The sequence below is a fragment of the Mustela putorius genome, unplaced genomic scaffold (genome assembly GCF_011764305.1).
Source record: "Mustela putorius furo isolate JIRA1106 unplaced genomic scaffold, ASM1176430v1.1 tig00003987_pilon_pilon_pilon, whole genome shotgun sequence".
Lineage (NCBI taxonomy): Eukaryota > Metazoa > Chordata > Mammalia > Carnivora > Mustelidae > Mustela > Mustela putorius.
The window spans coordinates 3,150,692-3,171,294 of NW_025422126.1; the positions used below are offsets into that span (position 1 = coordinate 3,150,692).

General features: G+C 43.7%; 1 protein-coding gene across 9 annotated transcripts in view; it reads right to left on the minus strand.

The window, feature by feature from the left end:
* The window catches only part of NUMA1 (nuclear mitotic apparatus protein 1), a 77,636-nt gene that overhangs the window by 36,924 nt on the left and 20,109 nt on the right, over window positions 1-20,603 (minus strand). The window contains exon 1 of one of the 9 annotated variants that reach the window (XM_045071477.1): window positions 4,329-4,652. The exons of 3 other annotated variants lie outside the window; for them this stretch is intronic. The gene's annotated coding sequence lies outside the window, so the exon portion shown is untranslated. Of the gene's footprint in view, window positions 1-318; window positions 549-3,528; window positions 3,777-3,984; window positions 4,186-4,328; window positions 4,653-20,603 lie in introns of those variants that run through there. 5 more of the 9 variants (XM_045071475.1, XM_045071472.1, XM_045071480.1 and 2 more) reach the window with 5 other exon arrangements.

Consider the following 20,603-nt stretch of genomic DNA (forward strand, 5'->3'; position numbering starts at 1 on the left):
CAGATGTTCATTCTGCACTGGAAGCTACATGGGAAATGGGAGACACTGACATAGTCCCTGCCTCTGAGAAGCTTATACAGCGAGGTAAGGAATGAAATTAAAACATACATGAAGCTTTAAATAATAGAAAATAATTAAATGCTAAATATAACTAAATGCTAATTGTAATTAAGTGCTTCCTGACCCCACAAAACCCAACAAGATTCCACCTGTCATACCAACGTCACAGTCTTGGAAATGAGCCAATTTACCTGGGCTTTGGCAAGAGCCAGGGACGTGGTTAAGGGAGCTCTGAGGAGGGCAGAGAATCTAAAGTACCTATATGTTCCTCAGTCTTGGATGATTTTCTCCGACAGATGTGGGTCTGAAAGTGATTCCATGTAACCTTGAACAAGTAGCGCAACTTCCATCAGTACTGAATGCTTAGCTCTCTGGGGCCAGCCAAAGACGAAGACAAATGGTCCCAGCTATTGCAGTGCAATAAGACTTCTGGTTATTGGCTGGCCTAAAGTTAGAGGGATCATGCCTGGCCCTTGTGGTGAAGGCAGCAATGGCCAAATGCTCTACTAGGGCTTCTTTAAAACAAAACAAAACAAAACAAAAAAATCTATATGTTAATTGAATTTAAATTTAAAAAATAATTTAAAAATTAAAAACAAAAAGTCTAAGCTCTTTAGGAACAAGGGAAATGAGGTCCAGATCACCTGTCCCTCATCCCCACTGTTGCCCCTAGACTTGCTATCCTTTTGAAGAGGTCCAAACTTTCAGTCAGAAATTTTACTTATTCATAACCTGAGGTAAATCTTGCCCCCTCTGAGAGATTCCACAGCTGTGCTGCTAAAAATGACCTGAGGTTTAACCAGCCTCTTCCCTTCATCTCAGAGGCAAAACATACAAACCTTATGTCCTCCCGGAGGGTGGGGAAGCCTGTCAAAAACTAGTTCCACTGCTCAGCAAACAGTGTCAAGGCCAAATGCCTTTTTCTACGCTTCCCAGGCACAGAAACAGGAGGAATCCAATTACCAACATGAGGAACTCCAGAATGACCTTGTCAGTTCAAAGCCCATAAAGCAGCATTTTCCCAGACACAGGACACTGGGCTGGGAGCTGTTAGGCCAGCCAGCCATTCACTTATCCAGTAATGAATGATTGAAGTCAGTGGCAGAGCTAGTCCTCAGACTGGGACTACAGCTTTAAGCAGGCCTTGGCTTGGAACCCAAGGGCTCCCAGCCAAAGCACCATCCTCTCCACCCTCCCCCTGAAATCTGAGGCAAGCCCCACCCAGAAGACTGGTTGATGGTCACGGTGATGGAAAAACAGATCCCCACGATTATAGCTCAGAACCATTTCACAGAAGGATCTGCTGAGATGCACCCCAACTTGATCAGGTACCACCCACTCACACCCCCCAGTGCATCAACAAACAAAATTCAGGAACGCAACCCTTCTCAAGACACCTTCAGAGACCACCAGACTGTTTCTTTGAGAAGTGCTCCCAGAATCCCAGAGGCTTCACAGAGCTGATAAGGTGGCTTCTCTTCCCTGAGTTCAAAAAGGAACCAAGACACAGAAGCAGCTGCTTTATAAACCAAAGGACTTGCATCCTCTTCACATTTTCAAAATTGACATAATGTAAATTCCTACATCAGGAATAATTCCCACATTTACAGTAACCCCTCTGTTTCTAGAGAAGATATATCAGGAAAAGGAAAGTGACACTCAAGAGACACACAGCCACATGGCCCGCAGTCTTTCTGGGTATTAAAGAGTTAAAATCTAACCACGGTTTCCTACCAGGGCTGAAGCTAATGCAAACCACCTGCTCAGATGCAAGGAACAGGACCAGAGAGTCGGATTGCTAACCTCTTGGGTCTGTTCTAGAAGTTTCATTTCTAAGGTTAACCAAGTGATAAGGCAAGGGCCAGAGGGTCCCAGTTGTGGAGTGCTGCTCTCCTTACCCAACCCCACCCCCCAGCGTGGGTGCCAGCTCCTTGTGAGACCATCTCTTAGCCACTTACTACTGCCTGCCTGAGTACCAACCCTTCCTCAAGATAACACCAAAGTGACCTTTGGTCCCAAAAGCAACAAAACTTTACTGATCACTCCACTCACTGGCCCCTGCCTCCACTGAACCATCCTCCCACTCTCAAAATTTCTGGGCCCAAAGCCCGCAAAAACTCCCACCTCCAAGTGTCCTTCCCAAGCCCCGCTCCCTCTGTACCCCATAGTTCCAAAGGCTCAGAGCTCAGAAGGGAGCTTATAAAGCTGTAAGGGAGCTGTCCTAGCTCTAAGACCAGGCTCAATGGCAAGATTTACCACTACTTACCCTGACAGCCTGTGTGCCTGTAGCCATAAGAATTGCATGCTCTGTACACCTTTCTAAAAGAGATATCCCACCATCTAAGTGAAGCCCACAACCAAAGGGCAAACACCCAGATCTTGAGGGTGTTCCTCCTCCTCTGACTCTGGGAGGGACAAGTCAGGAGACACGGGAAAACAACCACCCAGACCTCACCTGGTAGGTTACCTCAGAGGGGCCCATCAAAGGCCAAGCAATGTCGCCATAGGCTAACTCATCATAAAGAACAAAGTAGGAAATATCTTGCTGCTGCATCTCTAGGCTTGGAGGAGGTAAAAGGCCCAAGGACCAGCAGCTCCAACATAAGCCAGGGAGGGAAAAACATACTTTCCTTTTCAACTCCTGGAGAGTCCTGGATAGGCTGTCTCATCTAAGTCTAAAGGGTTTCTCTGCACTCCTGAGGTCAGGGCAGACCAGCTTGCTAGATGTACTCCCTGGGCCCCCTTTAGGGGACTTGGTCTGGACTCAAGCCTCCCCCTCTTCACCCAGACCAACCCTTCTGTGTAGCCTAGAATTTGGCCCAGAGCCCTGGTGAGGAACAAGAGAAGGGCTTCAAGGGAAACCAAGATTTCCCAGGTTTCTTCAAAAGTGGTTTACTGATACCTGCCCTCCCCCCTCCCCATGCTCTGCAGGGTCCAGATCAGGAGTGGGAAAAAGGGTTGCCTCCTGAAGCTGGGGCTTACAGCCATATACTACACATATACATATACACCCAAGCACACTCCAGCAGTACATTAGCACCTGACACCACTACTATATTCACACACCCTGGTAGCCACCAGCTGGCAAAATGAACCCTTTTCACTCCCCACCACTGCGTACACACCAAGCCTCAGGAATGGAGAAGCTCTCTTGAGCTGTCTCTACAGCTCAATGTGCAGGCGCACGCTTTCCCCCCTCCGAACAAAAACACGCTGACATCTACGCGAAGGGGGAAGAAAGCAACCCTTTGCTCTCAAAGGCGCCAACTCCCGGATGTTGGCAAGCTATGCTCCCAGCGCCTGTTTCTGAGTGTTTACTTGCGCTCCCTCTCCTCTCCCTCCCCTTTAAGGATGGCGCAGGAAAGTTGGGGAGGGGGGGACTCCACCGCACCCCCTCGTCCATGTTTGAACAAAAACCCAGAGAAAGAGGGAGGGAGAAAAGTCTCAGTGCAAGGGGGGGGGCCTTACCAGACTCCTAAAGCCAAACGTATCTACAGGTTTTAATCCGCCATTAGCATTTAAATCTTGAAAGGAGAGGAGGGGGGGGGGCTAGTGGAAAGTAACCCCACACACAAAAGAAAAGTTGTTGGTTTTCTTCTCAGCCTGGCAGGAGCGATCGTCCTGGCTGACAGCCAGAAGTGCGTCACAGCCGGGAGTCTGCTTTCTTTAAAGGCACAGCAAGCTTCCGTGGTCTGGGAGCACGGCGAAAGCAAGGAACTCTCGGCAAGGGGGGAGGGGCGCCCCGGAGAGGAGGGGCCGGGAGGGCTAGGCCCACGAACAAGAGAATAGGACGCATGGGGGGGAGGGGGAAGAGGAGCGCGGGAGCCAGCAGACAAAAAATCCTGAACCGCAACACTGGCAAGAGCCAAGGCAAACTGTGGCATAAAACACAAAACACATCTCACAGTGGCCTGCCTGACAAACCTGGTATCACCCGGACACTCCCCCTTCGCTCTCTTAACACAGCAGTGACAGCCTGTCCACCTCTCTGGCCAGCAACGGGCTGCCCTGATGATTAGATCAGCCCCTGCCTGCCGGCGCGCGGGGCACCGAGGAAGAGCCGGGAGCTCTGGAGGGTGAGCAGGACACAGGCCCCTTACGCGGGGCAGCTTCCTGCCGGCTCCAGGGCGGGGCGGCTGTGTCTTTACGCACACACATGCCACTCACACACAAAGCACCGGCCTCCTTTCGCCGGCGCCGCCTGCCCTGGGACAAGGCCACCCACCCCCACCATGCCCATTCCCTGAGGGAATCTCTCCAGCCCGTACCTTCTGCGTGGCAAGGCCAGGACGCCGCGCTGGGCCTGCTCCTCCCCCTCGGCCACCCAAACAAGCAGCCCAGGCAGACTGTGGCCTTGGAGCGCAGGCCCGCGCTGTTCTGTCCCAGTGGCTGCGTGCTATTGTCGACTGTGGAATGGCCGCCAAAATCCCAGCTGTGCTGCCAGAACCTAATCCCCTGTTCCGCTGAGCATTTGTGGGGAGGGGCTGAGGGGCCAAGGCACGGGACCTAGTACGGCAGGCACTGGCTGGAGCCCCTTCACAGACACAGGCACTGGGACCCATGAGCAGAACCTACAGGCTCTGCCTCTCCTCCATGGCCGAAAAGAAAAGATGTCGGACTCTTAGAAAACAAAACCACAGCGTTTCCACCCACTGAACAGCGGCTCTCACAAGGACTGGGAGAGAAACCCACCAGTCATCAGGACCACCCCCCCCAACTTTTACTTACACCACCAGTATTTATTAAGCACCTACTATGTGCAAAGCACTGCTTTAGGACATTGAAGGGAATATACAAAGTGAATTAAACACAGCCTCTACACTCAGCTAGCTTATAATTACACAGAAGATAAGAAACGTGCCTCGAAAATTATATTTCAAGACAGTATGTGTTAACTCCCACAAAAGGATATAAAAATTCCAACTAGTTGAGAGTAGGTAAAAAGACTAAGAAAATGAAGTGATATTTGAATGCGGATCTTAAAATATGCAGGTAAAATCTCCCCAGACAGAAGAGTGGGAAAGGGAAAGCAGAGAAGACTGTGGAAGTAGTCTGAAAACAGAATTTTTAAGTTGTGAGATGGGGTCAGAGCTGGAGAATCTTGAACCTGAAACCAAGAAATCAAAGATTTGAATATTTTGTGTGTTTTTAACACCGAGATGTGGTACAATGAGACCTGTACTTTCAGAAATTATTCTGGTACACAAAACGAGACTAACAGTAGGGAGGAAGGTCACAAGGCTGCCACAACATAATACAGGTAATGAGGACACAAAAGGGGAAAATGAGAGAGAATGGAAAGATGAGGAATGAAACACTTTGGAGACAGAATGAAGACAATGGAATGGCTAGAAGCAGAGGGAAAAACTATAGGGAGGAAAGTGTAGGGGATGGCTGAACAGGCAGAAAGGCCATATACAGAAGTAGAGAGATGATACAGATCATGTTAGAATAAGAGAGAAAATAATAAATAGCAGCTATTGCTGAATGTGTACTATGTGACATGAATGCCCTGTTCTGCTAACATGTATTAGCTCATTAATCTGAAAAACTTCCTTGGTGAAGCAGGTACTATTACCACTCAGCTCTACAGAAGAGGAAACTGAGCCACAGAGATGAAATAATTTACCCAAGATCACACAGCTAGTGAATGGAAGAACTCTATACCACTTGCTGCTATGTGACCCTGGCAGGTAACCTCTGGGCCTCAGTATCCCTATTTGTAAAATAAATATAAAGATATCTATTTTATAAGGTTATAATGAGGATTAATCTCATAACTATATCTATATGGTGCCCAACACACTGACTAGCACATAAGCACAAGATGTTACTTAACAAAGGTTAATTCCTATTCTGCGCATTTTGGCACCTAGTAACAAAGGTATTCCAAGCAGAAGCTGGCTGTTTGTCAAGGAAGCTAGTGGGGATGCTCTTCCCTGGAGTGGGAGCTTGGATCTTCAGGATGCTTGCTTTCCTTCCATCAGTCTGCCTCTCTGAATTTTACTTTAAGGTCCAGCTCAAATTTCAACTCCTCAGTGGCACCTGGGTGGCTCAGTGGGTTAAAGCCTCTGCCTTTGGCTTGGGTCATGATCCCAGAGTCGTGGGATCCAGCCCCCAAGCCCCGGTCCCGCTTTCTGCTCAGCGGGGAGCCTGCTTCCCTTCCTCTCTCTCTGCCTGCCTCTCTCCGTTCTTGTGATCTGTCAACTTAAAAGAAAAAAAAAAATCTTTAAAAAAAATTTCAACTCCTCAAATAGTTCTTAACAACAGGTAAGAGTGGTTATCTAAGGGAGGGGTTAGTCTGTGGGGGAGTTTCTACACTATGCTTCTTTTATATTTGAATTTATTCTAAATAAACATTGGTAATCAGAAAAATGTGTCTACATTCTGCATTCACCACTTGTCCTGCCTTAACTATATGAGCATGGAAATCTTGTCCTCACATCTAGAATGTAAATATCAAGGGCATAAGCAGTTCCATTTCTCTCTCTCTCTATGATCCCCCATAGTATCTAACACACTAGGGCTCCTTGAATCTGTTCCACTGAAATACATCTGGATGGCAGATTTCCAAATTTAACTCTGGGCACCAGAGAATGACTGGAGTGAGTGGTGGGGGTCAGACCAAGGCCCACCACTGCAGAGACCCCCATCACCCTGCTTCTTCTCCCAGGCCATTAGCTTTCCCACAGTATCACTTGCAGTCTGTGGTTAGCAACTGCTATTGGTAGAAAGGAAAGTTCTTTATTCAAAGAAGGACCAGGAAAGCCAAGCCAAAGCAAAAACCAAAGCTTTTCTAGAAAAGCAAAGTGGCAAACATAATTTAATGACTGTCACAACCGACACTCCAAGAAAAGTATGAGGTGAAAATAGGTGGCAGGCCTGCTAAAACTGTCCTGGCTACATCTGGCACCTTTTTAAATTATTTTTTTAATTAAAAAAAATTTTTTTTAAGAGACTTTTATTTATTTATTTGACAGAGAGATCACAAGTAGGCAGAGAGGCAGGCAGAGAGAAAGAGGGGGAAACAGGCTCCCCGCTGAGCAGAGAGCTAGATGCAGGGCTGGATCCCAGGACCCTGAGATCATAACCTGAGCCCAAGGCAAAGACTTAACCCACTGAGCCATCCAGGCGCCCCTACATCTGGCACCTTGTCAGCCCTGAAGCTCCCCTGAAAGAGTTGATACTGTGTCTCAAAAGAATATGAGATCCCAACCCTCCTCCTGGGGGCTCTTAACTCTGGCAACAGCTCCCAGCTGTGCAGCCTCAGAGGGCTGAACTCTCCTCTGGAACCTCTCTGCCAAAACTGCCAAGCTTCTGGGCCTGCTCTGCGGGACAGCCAAGGAGCCTGGCCAGTTTCTCCAGCCTCCCCCTCCCCCACCGCAGGCCACCACTCACCTCCAGCCACAGTACCAGAACTACACCCGTCCCCTCCTCCTCCCAGCCTAGCTAGGCAACAAGCAGACCACACAGCTCCTGCCTGAATCCACAGCCCCTGCTCCATGTCCCCAGAAGACCAGGATAGGTAAAACTATTTTAAAAGATTTTATTTATTTTTAGAAAGAAAGGAGAGCAGGCGCCTGGGTGGCTCGGGTTCGATCCCAGGACCCTGGCTGCCTTAACCCACTGAGCCACCCAGGGCTTAGGGTCATGCTCCCTGCCTTCGGCTTAGGTCATGATCCCAGACTTCCCAGACTTCCCAGATCGAGTCCCACATCAGGCTCCCAGCTCCTTGGAGAGTCTGCTTCTCCCTCTGACCTTCTCCTCTCTCATGCTCTCTCTCATTCATTCTCCCTCAGATAAATAAATAAAATCTTAATAATAATAATAATAATTAATTAATAAATAAATAAATAAAAAGAAAGAAGAGAAGATGGGGCACTTGTGTGGCTCAGTGGGTTAAAACCTCTGCTTTCGGCTTGGGTGGTGACCCCAGGGTCCTGGGATGGAGCCCCATATCGGCCTCTCTGCTCAGTGGGGAGTCTGCTTCCTCTTCCTCTCTCTCTGCCTGCCTCTCTGTGATCTCTGTCAAATAAATAAGTAAAATCTTTAAAAAAAAAAGAAAGGAGAGAAGAAGGAAAGGAAACAATAAATGACTAACACAAGATTCAGAATAGCACTGAGATAGAGGTTGGATAGAAGTTGGTGATGCCTGTGGAGCACACAGGGTGTTTTCAAAGGATCTGGTAATATCTCCTGTGCATAGGTGTTTGTTTTACTATTTTTGATTAAAATGTAAACGTTACAGCTTTTAACAAGTATTGCCATTAAAAAATGAGTATTACCATTTTAAAAAGTATAAAGGAAAAACAAAGAGCAATTTCCACAGAGACGGCCCAGGGTAGGGTGCTTCTCTCTCTCTCTCTCTTTTTTTTTTAAATTAAGATTTTACTTATTTATTTGCGAGGGAGAGAGAGAAAGAGAGAGAGAGAGCAAGCATGAGATGCGGGAGGGTCAGAGGAAGAAGCAGACACCCCATTGAGCAGGGAGCCTGATGCAGTACTCCATCCCAGGACTCTGGGATCATGACCTGAGCTGAAGGCAGTGGCTTAACCAACTGAGCCCATTTGTGGGGCAGGGGTGCTTCTAATACAAAGACCTGGCCGTCACCTCCAGGACCTGGCCTCAGTTTTACCTTTTAGAGTTATTTATGCCCTTATCCAAACCCTCTATCCTGCCAGACTGGTCTTCTCACTGTCTTCTGAAGTCCATCTGAACCTCCTACCTCAGCCTACTAACTAACCTAGGAGGGAAACTCTCACTGTGGGAAGCTGTAGGTCCAATGAGAGCCTCTTAGTCCCTATAGGCCCTCTCACTAGGAAAGTTGGCAGGGGAAAAGGCTCTTATAGATCCACTGCCCTATGCAATGCCTTCTAGTCTTTTCTCTGTCACCTGACATCCTAGCATCATAAATACCTACAGACTATCCTTGCTGTTGCTGCTACCATTGTAATTAATAGCTAACATTTAATGAGCATTTAGTATGCAGCAGGCACTGTGCTAAACACTTCCCTGCTTTATTTTGCTTAATCTTCCCAATAACCCAATGACACAATAACAAATACTATGATTATCCCTCTCTATTTTACAGAAAAGGAAACTAAGATTAAATAACTTGCCCAAGGTCACACAGCTAGTAAGTGTTAGAGCCAAAACTGCAGTCCAGCTGAACATGGACATCTCATCTAGTCTTCTCAGCTACATATGTTTTATTTCTATCTTCAAGATGAGAAGATCTGAGTCTCAGGAATTAAGTGACTTAGTCACATAGGTAGTGACTGGTCTATGTGGTCTCTACATTATTCTTTACTGCTCTTCAACAGCCATCAAATGAATAAATAAAAGCTAGCACATTCTCAATGGCTCAAAGAAACCCCGTACCTCTATACCCCCTCCTAAGAATCAACTTTTTTTTTTTTTTTTAAGATTTTACCAATTTATTTGACAGCAAGAGACAGTGAAAGAGGGAACACAAGCAGGGGGAGTGGGAGAGAGAGGTTTCCCACCAAGCAGAGAGGCCCATGCAGGGCTCAATCCTGGATCCCAGGGATCATGACCTGAGACAAAGGAAGACACCTAACGACTGAGCCACTCAGGACCCCATGAATCAACTTTTTAATCAAAAAATCAGGGGTGCCTGGGTGGCTCAGTGGGTTAAAGCCGCTGCCCTCGGCTCAGGTCATGATCTCAGGGTCCTGGGATCGAGTCCCGCATTGGGCTCTCTGCTTGGCAGGAGCCTGCTTTCCCCTCTCTCTCTGCCTGCCTCTCTGCCTACTTGTGATCTCTCTCTCTCTGTGTCAAGTAAATAAAATCTTTAAAAAGAAAAAAAAAAATCAAACAGCTCTAATTTTAAAAGCAACCACTAAAGAATTTTTTTCTAAAGATATAATAGCTTTAGAAACATTAAAAAACCAAAACCCCTTTGAAGAGGTAAGCGTAGAAGAATTTTCTACTAGAACGGATGGTGGACTTATCTCAAGGATGAGAAGCCATAAAAAAGGTTGGAGGAAACACTACTAGTTGGAGGGAAGGACTGCTGTTTCAGAACCCGGACCTCGAATTTATTTACCAGGCCTCATCCTCCCTCTCCAGAGAGTAGCGCTGAGTAATAAGGCAGTGTTGGTAAGCCTGCAGCTTCTTGAGGAGAAAAGCAGAGGGCAAATCAAAACCCAGAGAGGATTCATTATAACATCCAAGAGGCCCTATTCAGTTGTCCCTCAAGAAGGTCTTTCTACAAAACACCTAAGAACCTGTTCACCCTGTTTCATTGTCACAAAGGAGTAAACGGATTTGTCCCTACAGGCAATATATCTAACACGATGTTAGCACACAAACACAGAAGATGATGAGGTAAAAGAAAGGTAAAAGAAACCGTAGGAGGAACAGCTTCAATGTAAAGATTTGCAACTACTCCTAAAGACAGTCACACCAATGGTAAAACAAACAAAAAAAATACCCTAGATTTGGTGTCGGAAGCCCCTGGAGGTAAGTTATGAAGCCATCACCTACTAAATTTATGGCTTTAGGCAAGTCACTTGCCCTAGCTTGGGTCTCAGTAAAAGAAGGGTATTGGTACTGGATAGATCATATCTAAAGCACCTCCAAAAATTTCCCATGGTTCTTTATCCAGGAAACCATTCTCAACAATAACAACAACAAAAATCTTTGACATAGAACTAAGCTCCTCAGAATCTGGTCAAAACTTCACCAGTTAGGGCTTCCTCCTTTCCAGGAAAAAGAAAAACCAAATCCCCTAGAAACAAGCACTTTGTTTGTTATCCTACTGGGTCCCATCCCCAAAGCAAGGCACATGTGGATGCTTCATTAATCCTGATGACAGGAAGTGATTCTTGGAAACTCGCAATACTTCATATGGGGCAGAATGAAAGCTAACTGGAACTATACTCAAGGCATTCACAAGGTTTCATAAACAAAAGCCACAGAGAAGAGTGCAATTTATAATTACATTGGTCTTAAAAGCCTAAATAAATTAAAATTGAAAAAAAAAAAGAAAAGAAAAGAAAGGCCTAAATAAAAGCAGCTTTCTATACAACAAATCACAGAATCTCAATGTTGAAAGAGACCTTAATGGTCATCTAGCCACCTACCCCACATTCATGCTGGAACACATGTAACAACTACACTGAAGATTTGCTATCTCCTGCCTGAGATGGAAATTTTACAATTTATTTATATGTCTGAGCAAGGTCTGCTGATTTGAGACAACTTGTGATTTCAGAACATAAGCTTGAGAGAATAAGGATTCTGCCCAGGATCTGGTTTGTTTTCAAATAGGCTTTAAGTAGCTAAAAAAACTCAGATGACACCTCTCTGTCCTCTCCTCTCTCACCATCCCCATCTCTCCCTCTCCCCCCACCCCCTCTGCTTTATCTTCAGTCTCTACCTCCTACACAGCACTGAATCCCCTATCTTTCTAGTTCCAAATCTACTTCTCCTATTACACTGTGATGCCTTTAACCTCTGAAAGAAATTAATAAACACAAATATTAGTATGAGTTGGATTTCTAAATAGGATGCTAGGCTGCTTCAAAAACCAAATTTAGGGGCGCCTGGGTGGCTCAGTGGGTTAAGTCTCTGCCTTCGGCTTAGGTCATGACCTCAGGGTCCTGGGATCAAGCCCTGCATCGGGCATTCTGCTCAGCAGGGAACCCGCTTCTCCCTCTCTCTCTCTGCCTGCCTCTTTGCCTACTTGTGATCTCTGTCAAATAAATAAAATCTTAAAAAAAAAAAAAAACACCAAACTTATTAATATATAACTAATAAAATAAATGGGAATGTATCTAATGTGACATGGTTAAAAAAAAAAAAAAACAACATACAACAAACCTAACATTTTAACAGACTTCAAGAATTTAAGGACAGCTATTTCTCAAATCTCAATTAATCCCTCCTAAAGAACCCGAAGAGGCAAGCATGCTTGTTCCAATTTTACAGACTAGAAGACTAGAAGAAAATGCCTGCTTCAAGGTCAGCCTCAAGGATTGCAGAGCCAGAGCTCAAATCTTCTAAATCCAGTGCTCTCTCTAGCACACCTCAACTACAACCTATACCTGTCATCAGTATGGTCCTTTATGTGTACAAACACTTACACATTTCTTGTTCAAAGGGTTTTTGCTACAACTAACTTGTGGCAGAGATGCCATTTTCTCCATGTTTAAAGATGTTAAGTAACTTTAACAGCATTAGATAAAATAATAGTCCATGTATCTGGGATCATCGAGAAGTATGAAGAGTTCCTCACACAATTTTCCTGAAACTGCAATTTTAGGACCTTTAGGACAAAATCTTTAAAAAAACCAAAACCCTGAGTGGCTCAGTTGGTTGAATGACTGCCTTCGGCTCAGGTCATGATCCCAGACTTCCAGGATCGAGTCCCGCATCGGGCTCCTAGCTCCTTGGGGAGTCTGCTTTTCCCTCTGACCTTCTCCTCTCTCATGCTCTCTCTCACTCATTCTCTCTCAAATAAATAAATAAAATCTTAAAAAAAAATTTTTAAAAACCAAAACCCTATTTGCAACACAGACTCTTCAAAACATATAAAATGGGTTAATCTTAACTTGGAATTAATGAAATTTAACCAGCGACATTCAATCATAAACATGAAATAAACACTTGTATATACTGTGTTGGAGACTCAAACCTGAACTAGACAGGCTTACAATCCTGTGGAGAAAGAAACATACCTTTATTTCACCTTAATACAACGCCAAAGAACACAGACCTGAGCAGTGCTAAAAGGAATGTGAGAGAACACTAGGCCGTCTAGTGGAGACTAACAGTGACTTGTAGGAGGAACACCAGAAAGGCAGTGTCCTGAGCAGGTGAATGGCTTGTGTGTGCCTTTTCTTTTTTCTTTTTCTTTCTTCTTCTTTTTTTTTTTAAAGATTTTATTTATTTATTTGACAGAGAGAGAGATCACAAGTAGGCAGAGAGGCAGGCAGAAACAGGGGGAAGCAGGCTCACCGCTGAGCAGAGAGCCTGATGCAGGGCTCGATCCCAGGACCCTGAGACCATGACCTGAGCCGAAGACAGAGGCTGAACCCACTGAGCCACCCAGGCGCTCCTGTGTGTGCCTTTTCAAAAGATGAATCTGGCACAACACCGAGTCCAGAGGCAGAACGGAGTGAGATGGCAAGTGCAGCGGCAGTAGGACCGAAAAAGAACGGTGTTACTTGAAAGGCATCATGGAGGTAGACCCAAAGTTCTTATGAACGGGATGTAGGAAGATAAAGACCTAGGATTCCTGCCTTGCTGAAAAGACTTCAGACCGGGAACACAGAAGTTACTGTTTTAGAGGACATGTGAGGGTCTGATTACTCCAGATGGATGATTAGGAAAGCCTTACCAAGAAAGTAACATTTTTTTTTTTAAGATTTTTTATTTATTTATTTGACAGAGAGAGAGATCACAAGTAGGCAGAGAGGCAGGCAGAGAGAGAGAGGAGGAAGCAGGCTCCCTGCTGAGCAGAGAGCCTGATGCAGGACTCGATCCCAGCACCCTGAGATCATGACCTGAGCCTAAGGCAGCGGCTCAACCCACTGAGCCACCCAGGCGCCCCAAGAAAGTAACATTTAAGCTGAGTACTTAATGTGTGAGTGGGAGGAGTAGCGATTCACCAAAGGAAAAGTAAAAAAAGAGCATTCTAGGGACATCTGGGTGGCTCAGTCAGTTAAGCGTCTGCCTTTGATCACATCGTGATCCCAGGGTCCTGGGATCAAGTCCCACATGGGGCTCCTTGATCAGCAGGGAGCCTGCTTCTCCCTCTGCCTGCCACTCCCCTTGCTTGTGCTCTCTCTCTCTCTGACAAATAAATAAAATAAATCTTTTTTTTTTTTTCTTAAAGAGAGCATTCCAGACAGAACAGCATGCACAAAGACAGAGTTTATTACATTTGAGCAATGGCATGCAGTTTTAGGAAGGTGTAGCAGATGACGAGGATAAGTAGTACTAAATTGTAAGGCGCTTACATCATACTAAAGAATTCAGATTTTATCCTGTAGGTGATAGGAAACAATCAAGGTTTCTAAACGGAGGGAGTAAAGAGGAGGAACATAGATCAGATCTATGTTCAAGCCTGTATGACGTACAGGCTAGAATGGTAAGAAACAAGGGGAAGGCGATATACCACAATGGCTAAGAGCATGAGGTCTGCAGTTAGACTGCCTAATTAAAATTCTGGCTCTATACCCTATGGCCCAGCAATTGCACTACTGGGTATTTACCCCAAAGATACAAATGTAGTAATCCAAAGGAGCACCTGCACCCCACTGCTTATAGCAGCAATGTCCACAATAGCCAAACTATGGAAAGAGCCTAGATATCCATCGGCAGATGAATGGATAAAGAAGATGTGGCCCATATATACACAATGGAATATTATGCAGCCATCAAAAAATGAAATCTTGCCATTTGCAATGACGTGGATGGAACTAGAGGATAGGATGCTAAGTAAAATAAGTCAATCAGAGAAAGACAGTTATCATATGATCTCGCTGATACATGGAATTTGAGAAGGTAAAGGATCATAGGGGAAGAAAGGAAAAAATGTAATGGGATGAAACCAAAGAGGGAGTCAAACCATAAGAGACTCCTAATCACAGGAAACAAACTGAGGGTTGCTAGAGCACAGGGTGGTGGGAGGGATGGGAGGTTGCTCTATTTCAGACATATATCCCTATTTGCTTGGAACTTCCAAAATGGCCACTGGGGAACCTATTGCTATGGTGAGCACTGTAAATTGTGTAAGACTGATGAATCAAAAACCTGTCCCCCTGAAACAAATAATACATTATATTTTAATAAAAACATAAATAGGGGCACCTGGGTGGCTCAGTGGGTTAAGGACTCTGCCTTCGGCTTGGGTCATGATCCTTGGTCATGGGATCGAACCCTGCATCGGGCTTCCTGCTTGGTGGGGAGCTTGCTTCTCCCTGTCTCTGCCTGCAGCTCTTCCTGCTTGTGTTTACTCTCTCTCTCTCTGTCAAATAAATAAATAAAATCTTTAAAAAATAAATTAATTAATGTGATGTAGAGCTAAAAAAAAAAAAATAAAAATAAAATAAACATAAAATCCTGTCTTTATCGCTTACTAGCTGTGCAACCTTAAGCAGGTTAACCTATTTAACCTCTCTGTGTCCCCAGTCTCCCCATCTATAAAATGTTAATAGTAACAGTACTTTCTCAGAGGGTCATTGTAAAGATTTAACAAGACAGTATGTGCAAAGCATTAAGCACCATACCAAGCACAGAGAATAAATGTTAGCTGCTGTTAGAGGCTGAAAGTTCATTAATAGGTTATATCCACATGTGGTTTAGTGTTTTCCATGCTCTTCCTTCTATCCAAAGCTTTCTTTTCTCTACTCCTTCATCTAGTTAATTTTAACCTATCCTTCACATCTCAGCTCAACCACTGTTACTTCCTCATGTAAACTCACCCTAACCACCTAGTTCCCAGTTCCATACTAGGTCAAGTTCCTACTATGCAGAGCAACAGAGTCTTTTCCTTCACAGCTCTCATAGTTTCTAATTATGCCTTTTTGTATTTCTTTAACTTTTCTCCTAGTATCATATGTTCCCTGAAATCAGATTGTGTGCTCACCATTGAATTCTTAGAACTTAGCACAATGCCTGACACATAGAACATGCTTGATAAACACTTCTTAAATGAATGAAAAGTTTTAAATCATATTTTAAAAGTAAATCCTCTTCAGGGGGCACCTGGGTGGCTCAGTGGGTTGAGCCTCTGACTTCAGCTCAGGTTATGGTCTCAGGACCCTGGGATGGAGCCCCACATCAGGCTCTCTGCTCCGCGGGAAGCCTGCTTCCCCCTCTCTCTGCCTGCCTCTCTGCCTACTTGTGATCTCTGTCTGTCAAACAAATAAATAAAATCTTTTTAAAAAATAAATAAAAGTAAACCCTCTTCAGGATCAATCTTCAAACAGAACCCAAAATACAGATAAAAGTAGATAGTTTGAAGTGAAGGATGTTTGGAGCCCTGTTCCCTCCTGCATCCACCTGATTCTTGAGTCTGTTCTCTAATTCTTTTTTTGTTTATTCTTCTGTTCTGTAATTTTATTAAGCTTTGCAGAATGCAGCACGAAACCATTACTTGTTCCAAGCAAGTAGGGATATATGTCTGAAATAGAGCAGTGATTTAAAAAAGAGGAAGCAATAGTTTGAGAACTACTTATGGCAGGCCCTGATAATCAATTTCAAGTGAAGAATTAGAAAAGGGAAATTCTAGAAATACCTCTAATTTCCTAGCTTGAATGAATAAGTAGATGATCATATGTGCCAAAAACAAACAAGAATGTAAAAATAGTAACTTCATTCATTGAGCACTAGTATCAACCCTATCAGGCAAGTGCTATTAATACCCTCCTTTCATAGAAGTTAAGAGATATTGAACAACCTGTCCAAAATCAAGAGGCTAACAAGTAGCAGAATTAAGATTCAAAACCAGGTCTAGCTAACTCCAAACTTCATAATCTAAACCATCATGCCATAATGGCAGGTGGTTTGAAAGTCTGGTTTTAGACATGAGGTACCTATTGGACATACAATCAGAAAAACCCATAGCTGGTGAAAAATGTGATTTGGGGCTAGAGATACAGATTTGGGTCACTTTTGAAACAGTGTGACTATAATCAGAAGAGAGTCTATGGTAGAAACATGCTTGCTTAGTAGGTCTTTAATAAAGAGGTAGTATATACATTTGCTATTGAAATTTGTTAATCTTCTGCCAAAGCCTCTGTCTTGCACAGCTCCAGGGGACACCCACACTGAGAATTAATGGATGAACTCTGAGTGAAATTCCAAATCTCTGGAGATCCCTTGTCGGACCTTTATATTATTTCCATTTGGGGAAATTTCAACAGAAAGCCAGTGACCATACCAATGTAAATTTAAAAGGAAGGTGGTTAAGAGAATGGATGTGGGGATCAAACACCATTTTCTCTCCTACATCAGGTTCACATCATCTCCTGCTTAGGATTCTACCTCCCTCACTAAAAGCGCCTAGCATCTGAGTATGGCTTCTTACCAAAGTGTTTCCCATCTACAAAATATTTCACATGATCCTCACAACAGCTCTGCAAGGTAGACACTGTTTTCATTTTATCAAAGAGGAATGAAGTTCAGAAAAGTACTTTGCCTAATGTCACACAACTATAAAACAATAGGACCACAGTGCAACTCTGATCTTCTGGCTCCAAATCTGAAGCTCTTTCCAGCAGATTCACCCCAAGATAACTATGAGCCACCCACCCGCCTAGGAACCAACAGAGTCACCATCCCTACATATGTTTTTGTTGTATTTAAAAAGAAAACATGGGCACCTGGTTGGCTCAGTCAGTTGGGTGTCGGCCTTCGGCTTGGGTTGTGATCCTGGGGTCTTGGGATCGAGTCTTGAGTCCTGCATTGGGCTCCCTGCTCTGTGGGGAGCCTGCTTTTCCCTCTCCTCCCCACTCTGTCTCTCTTTCTCTCAGAGCCTCTTTATCTCTATCTCCTCAGTGCTCTCGGTCACGGTCTCTGTCTCTCTCAAATACATAAATAAAATCTTTATTTAAAAAAAAAAAAAAGGAGAAAAAAGGGGCGCCTGGGTGGCTCAGTGGGTTAAAGCCTCTGCCTTTGGCTCAGGTCATGGTCTCAGGGTCCTGGGATCGAGCCCTGCATTGGGCTCTCTGCTCAGCGGGGAGCCTGTTTCCTCCTCTCTCTCTCTCTCTCTGCCTGCCTCTCTGACTACTTGTTAAAAAAAAAAAAAAAAAAAAAAAGGGGCGCCTGGGTGGCTCAGTGGGTTAAGCCGCTGCCTTCGGCTCAGGTCATGATCTCAGGGTCCTGGGATCGAGCCCCGCATCAGGCTCTCTGCTCGGCGGGGAGCCTGCTTCCCCATCTCTCTCTCTGCCTGCCTCTCTGCCTACCTGTGATCTGTCTGTCAAATAAATAAATAAAAGTTAAAAAAAAAAAAAAAGAGAGGAAAAAAGAAAACAGCAGGGGGATAATGACTGGACAGGGCTAACAGGATGTTGGTAAATGTTATTTCTGAAACGGCACTAATGACACAGGTGTATTCACTTTGTGACAAGCCATGAGCTAAAGTATGCATTTTTCTGTATGTATGTTTCACTTTAATTAAAAAGCAAACACTAGGCAAAATTAAGATAGACTAATAAAAATTTGAGAAAGCTGGATGTCTCAGGGCTATATGTATATTTGCTTGACATCTCAAGAAGCAGGTACATATAGGGCACTAACAGTTAAGTAAGAATGCACAAAATCCTTGCACACACAAATAATATATTCACCCACTTATTCACCTTTGCACACACGAATAATATATTCACTCACAAGTCACCCATAGTGACTAGGTGATGTGAGTGAATCTGATGGGATCAGGAGCCCAGGAAGCCCAGTAAGGCACTAAGATTATAGTAAATGAAAAAAAAAATGGCATCTGAAAAGTGGAACTATCCTATACTATCAGTACAATAGTAAGATATCTCAATTTCAGAGACAATAAAAATGTGAAAAATGCCAATGACAATTTAAAAACGCCACCAATTATAAATGCCTCCTAATTTCAGAGTGCTAAAACGTAAAAACAATGCAACAAAGCATTTAAAAATAAACAAAATACAATGTTCTAATCTCTTAAGGTAGTTCAACCATGAGATCATAGATCCTGGAGTGTTAGGGCTAGAAAGGACCTTGGAGAACCTTGTCTCGGGTACAAGCTCTTCATTTAAGAGATGGAGAAAGTGGGGCCCTGTTTAACAGTTGTTAAGTGACCTTATTAAGTTAAAGCTCACACCCCAGAAGGTTAAGTACAAAGTTGGTTCTTTGACTCCTAGGATTACTACCCAGATACCTCCCTCTAAACCCAGGAGAAGATTTACATATTAACTCTATTTTTCACTTTCATAATTCTCTGCTTCATTAACTCAATAAAAAACTAAAAGCACCTCTTAAAAATCAATTAAGATGAAAAAATAGAAGACTTCCCCTCTTGCTTGAACAAGTTTATTTTCCTTTTTCGCTAAAATCAATGAAGCAATACAAAATTAGATTAAAAAACAAAATTTGTAATCTCTTAGCCCATTTTCATTCCCCGCTGGGCCCTCCCACAAGATATGTTAACAGATTTTTTTCATGCCCCCCTACAATGTAACTACAAATGTATTTTTATATTTAAGAGGATTTTTTATTATTCTCCATTTTTTAAAAACTAGGTTTACACTTCAACATTGCTCTGCAACTTGTTTTTCTCACTTAATAATTTATCATGAATCTCAAGTGTCACTAAATAAAAAATTTTAACTCATACTTTAAAAAATCTGAATAACAGGCGTCTAGGTGGCTCAGTGGGTTAAAGCCTCTGCCTTCGGCTCAGGTCATGATCCCAGGGTCCTGGGATCGAGTCCCGCATCAGGTTCTCTACTCAGCAAGGAGCCTGCTTCCTCCTCTCTGTCTGCCTCTCTGCCTACTTGTGATCTCTGTCTGTCAAATAAATAAATAAAATCTTTTAAAAAAAAAAAAACAAAACTGAGTAACAGTCCACATAAAGAACATAAAATAATGTGTTCATATATTTTCCTACTGATGGACATGGCTATTTTCAATCTGTTACCATTTCAAACAATGCTGTAATGCATATCCTTGTGCATATTCCTTTTTATGAAAGAAAAAAATTTCTATACACACACTTTCTAGTCATCCAATATTTTGATTGTTTCCTTTCTTGTCACCATCTCTGCCTTACTTGCTCACAGAATTTTCCTCAGGGCCTAGTGTGATAAAGGAGGGCAAAGCAACTTGGAGAATGTCAAGACAGGACATGTGATATTCACTGTTGGTAAATTAGAATTGGCCTATCCTGGCTGCCTGTCTCAGCCACCTGCGCATACCACATCCCCACCCCCACCCAATACATTTGCTCCTTGTTCTGGTCTCAGCAGCTGCTTCCCACTCAACTGATGTGGGCAGAACTGGCTTGTGGAATTAATCCTACTTTGTCACACTCATAACCCTAGCAAGTGCAGATAGGACCACCAGCTATCCAAACAAGTAGGAAGAATACAGTATCATTAGGAAATATTATAATACAGAAATATATAGAGTAAAATATAAAACTCATTTACCAAACCTTAACCGACATTCACAATGGCAGTCCCCTCCTCAAAAACAAAACTTTGTTGTAGCTTTTCCTAAAGATGCACACACGTACACATGTGTGTATATAGAAAGAGATACATATATGTCTATATGCATGTGTGTGTGTGTACACACACATGCATGTATGTAAGTAAAGAGACAAAGAGTGTGAGTGTGTTTGGTCTACATACCTGTAATTATATTGTATGATTTGTTTTGCAACTTGCCTTTTTCACTTAAAAATTTCTTTGACATGTTTCCATATTAGATTATAATGGGTTCCTCATACTTTAAAAAGCTTTGGGGGTGCCTAGGTGGCTCAGTCAGTTAACCATCTGGTTTCAGCTGGAGCCCCACATCAGGGTCTCTGCTCA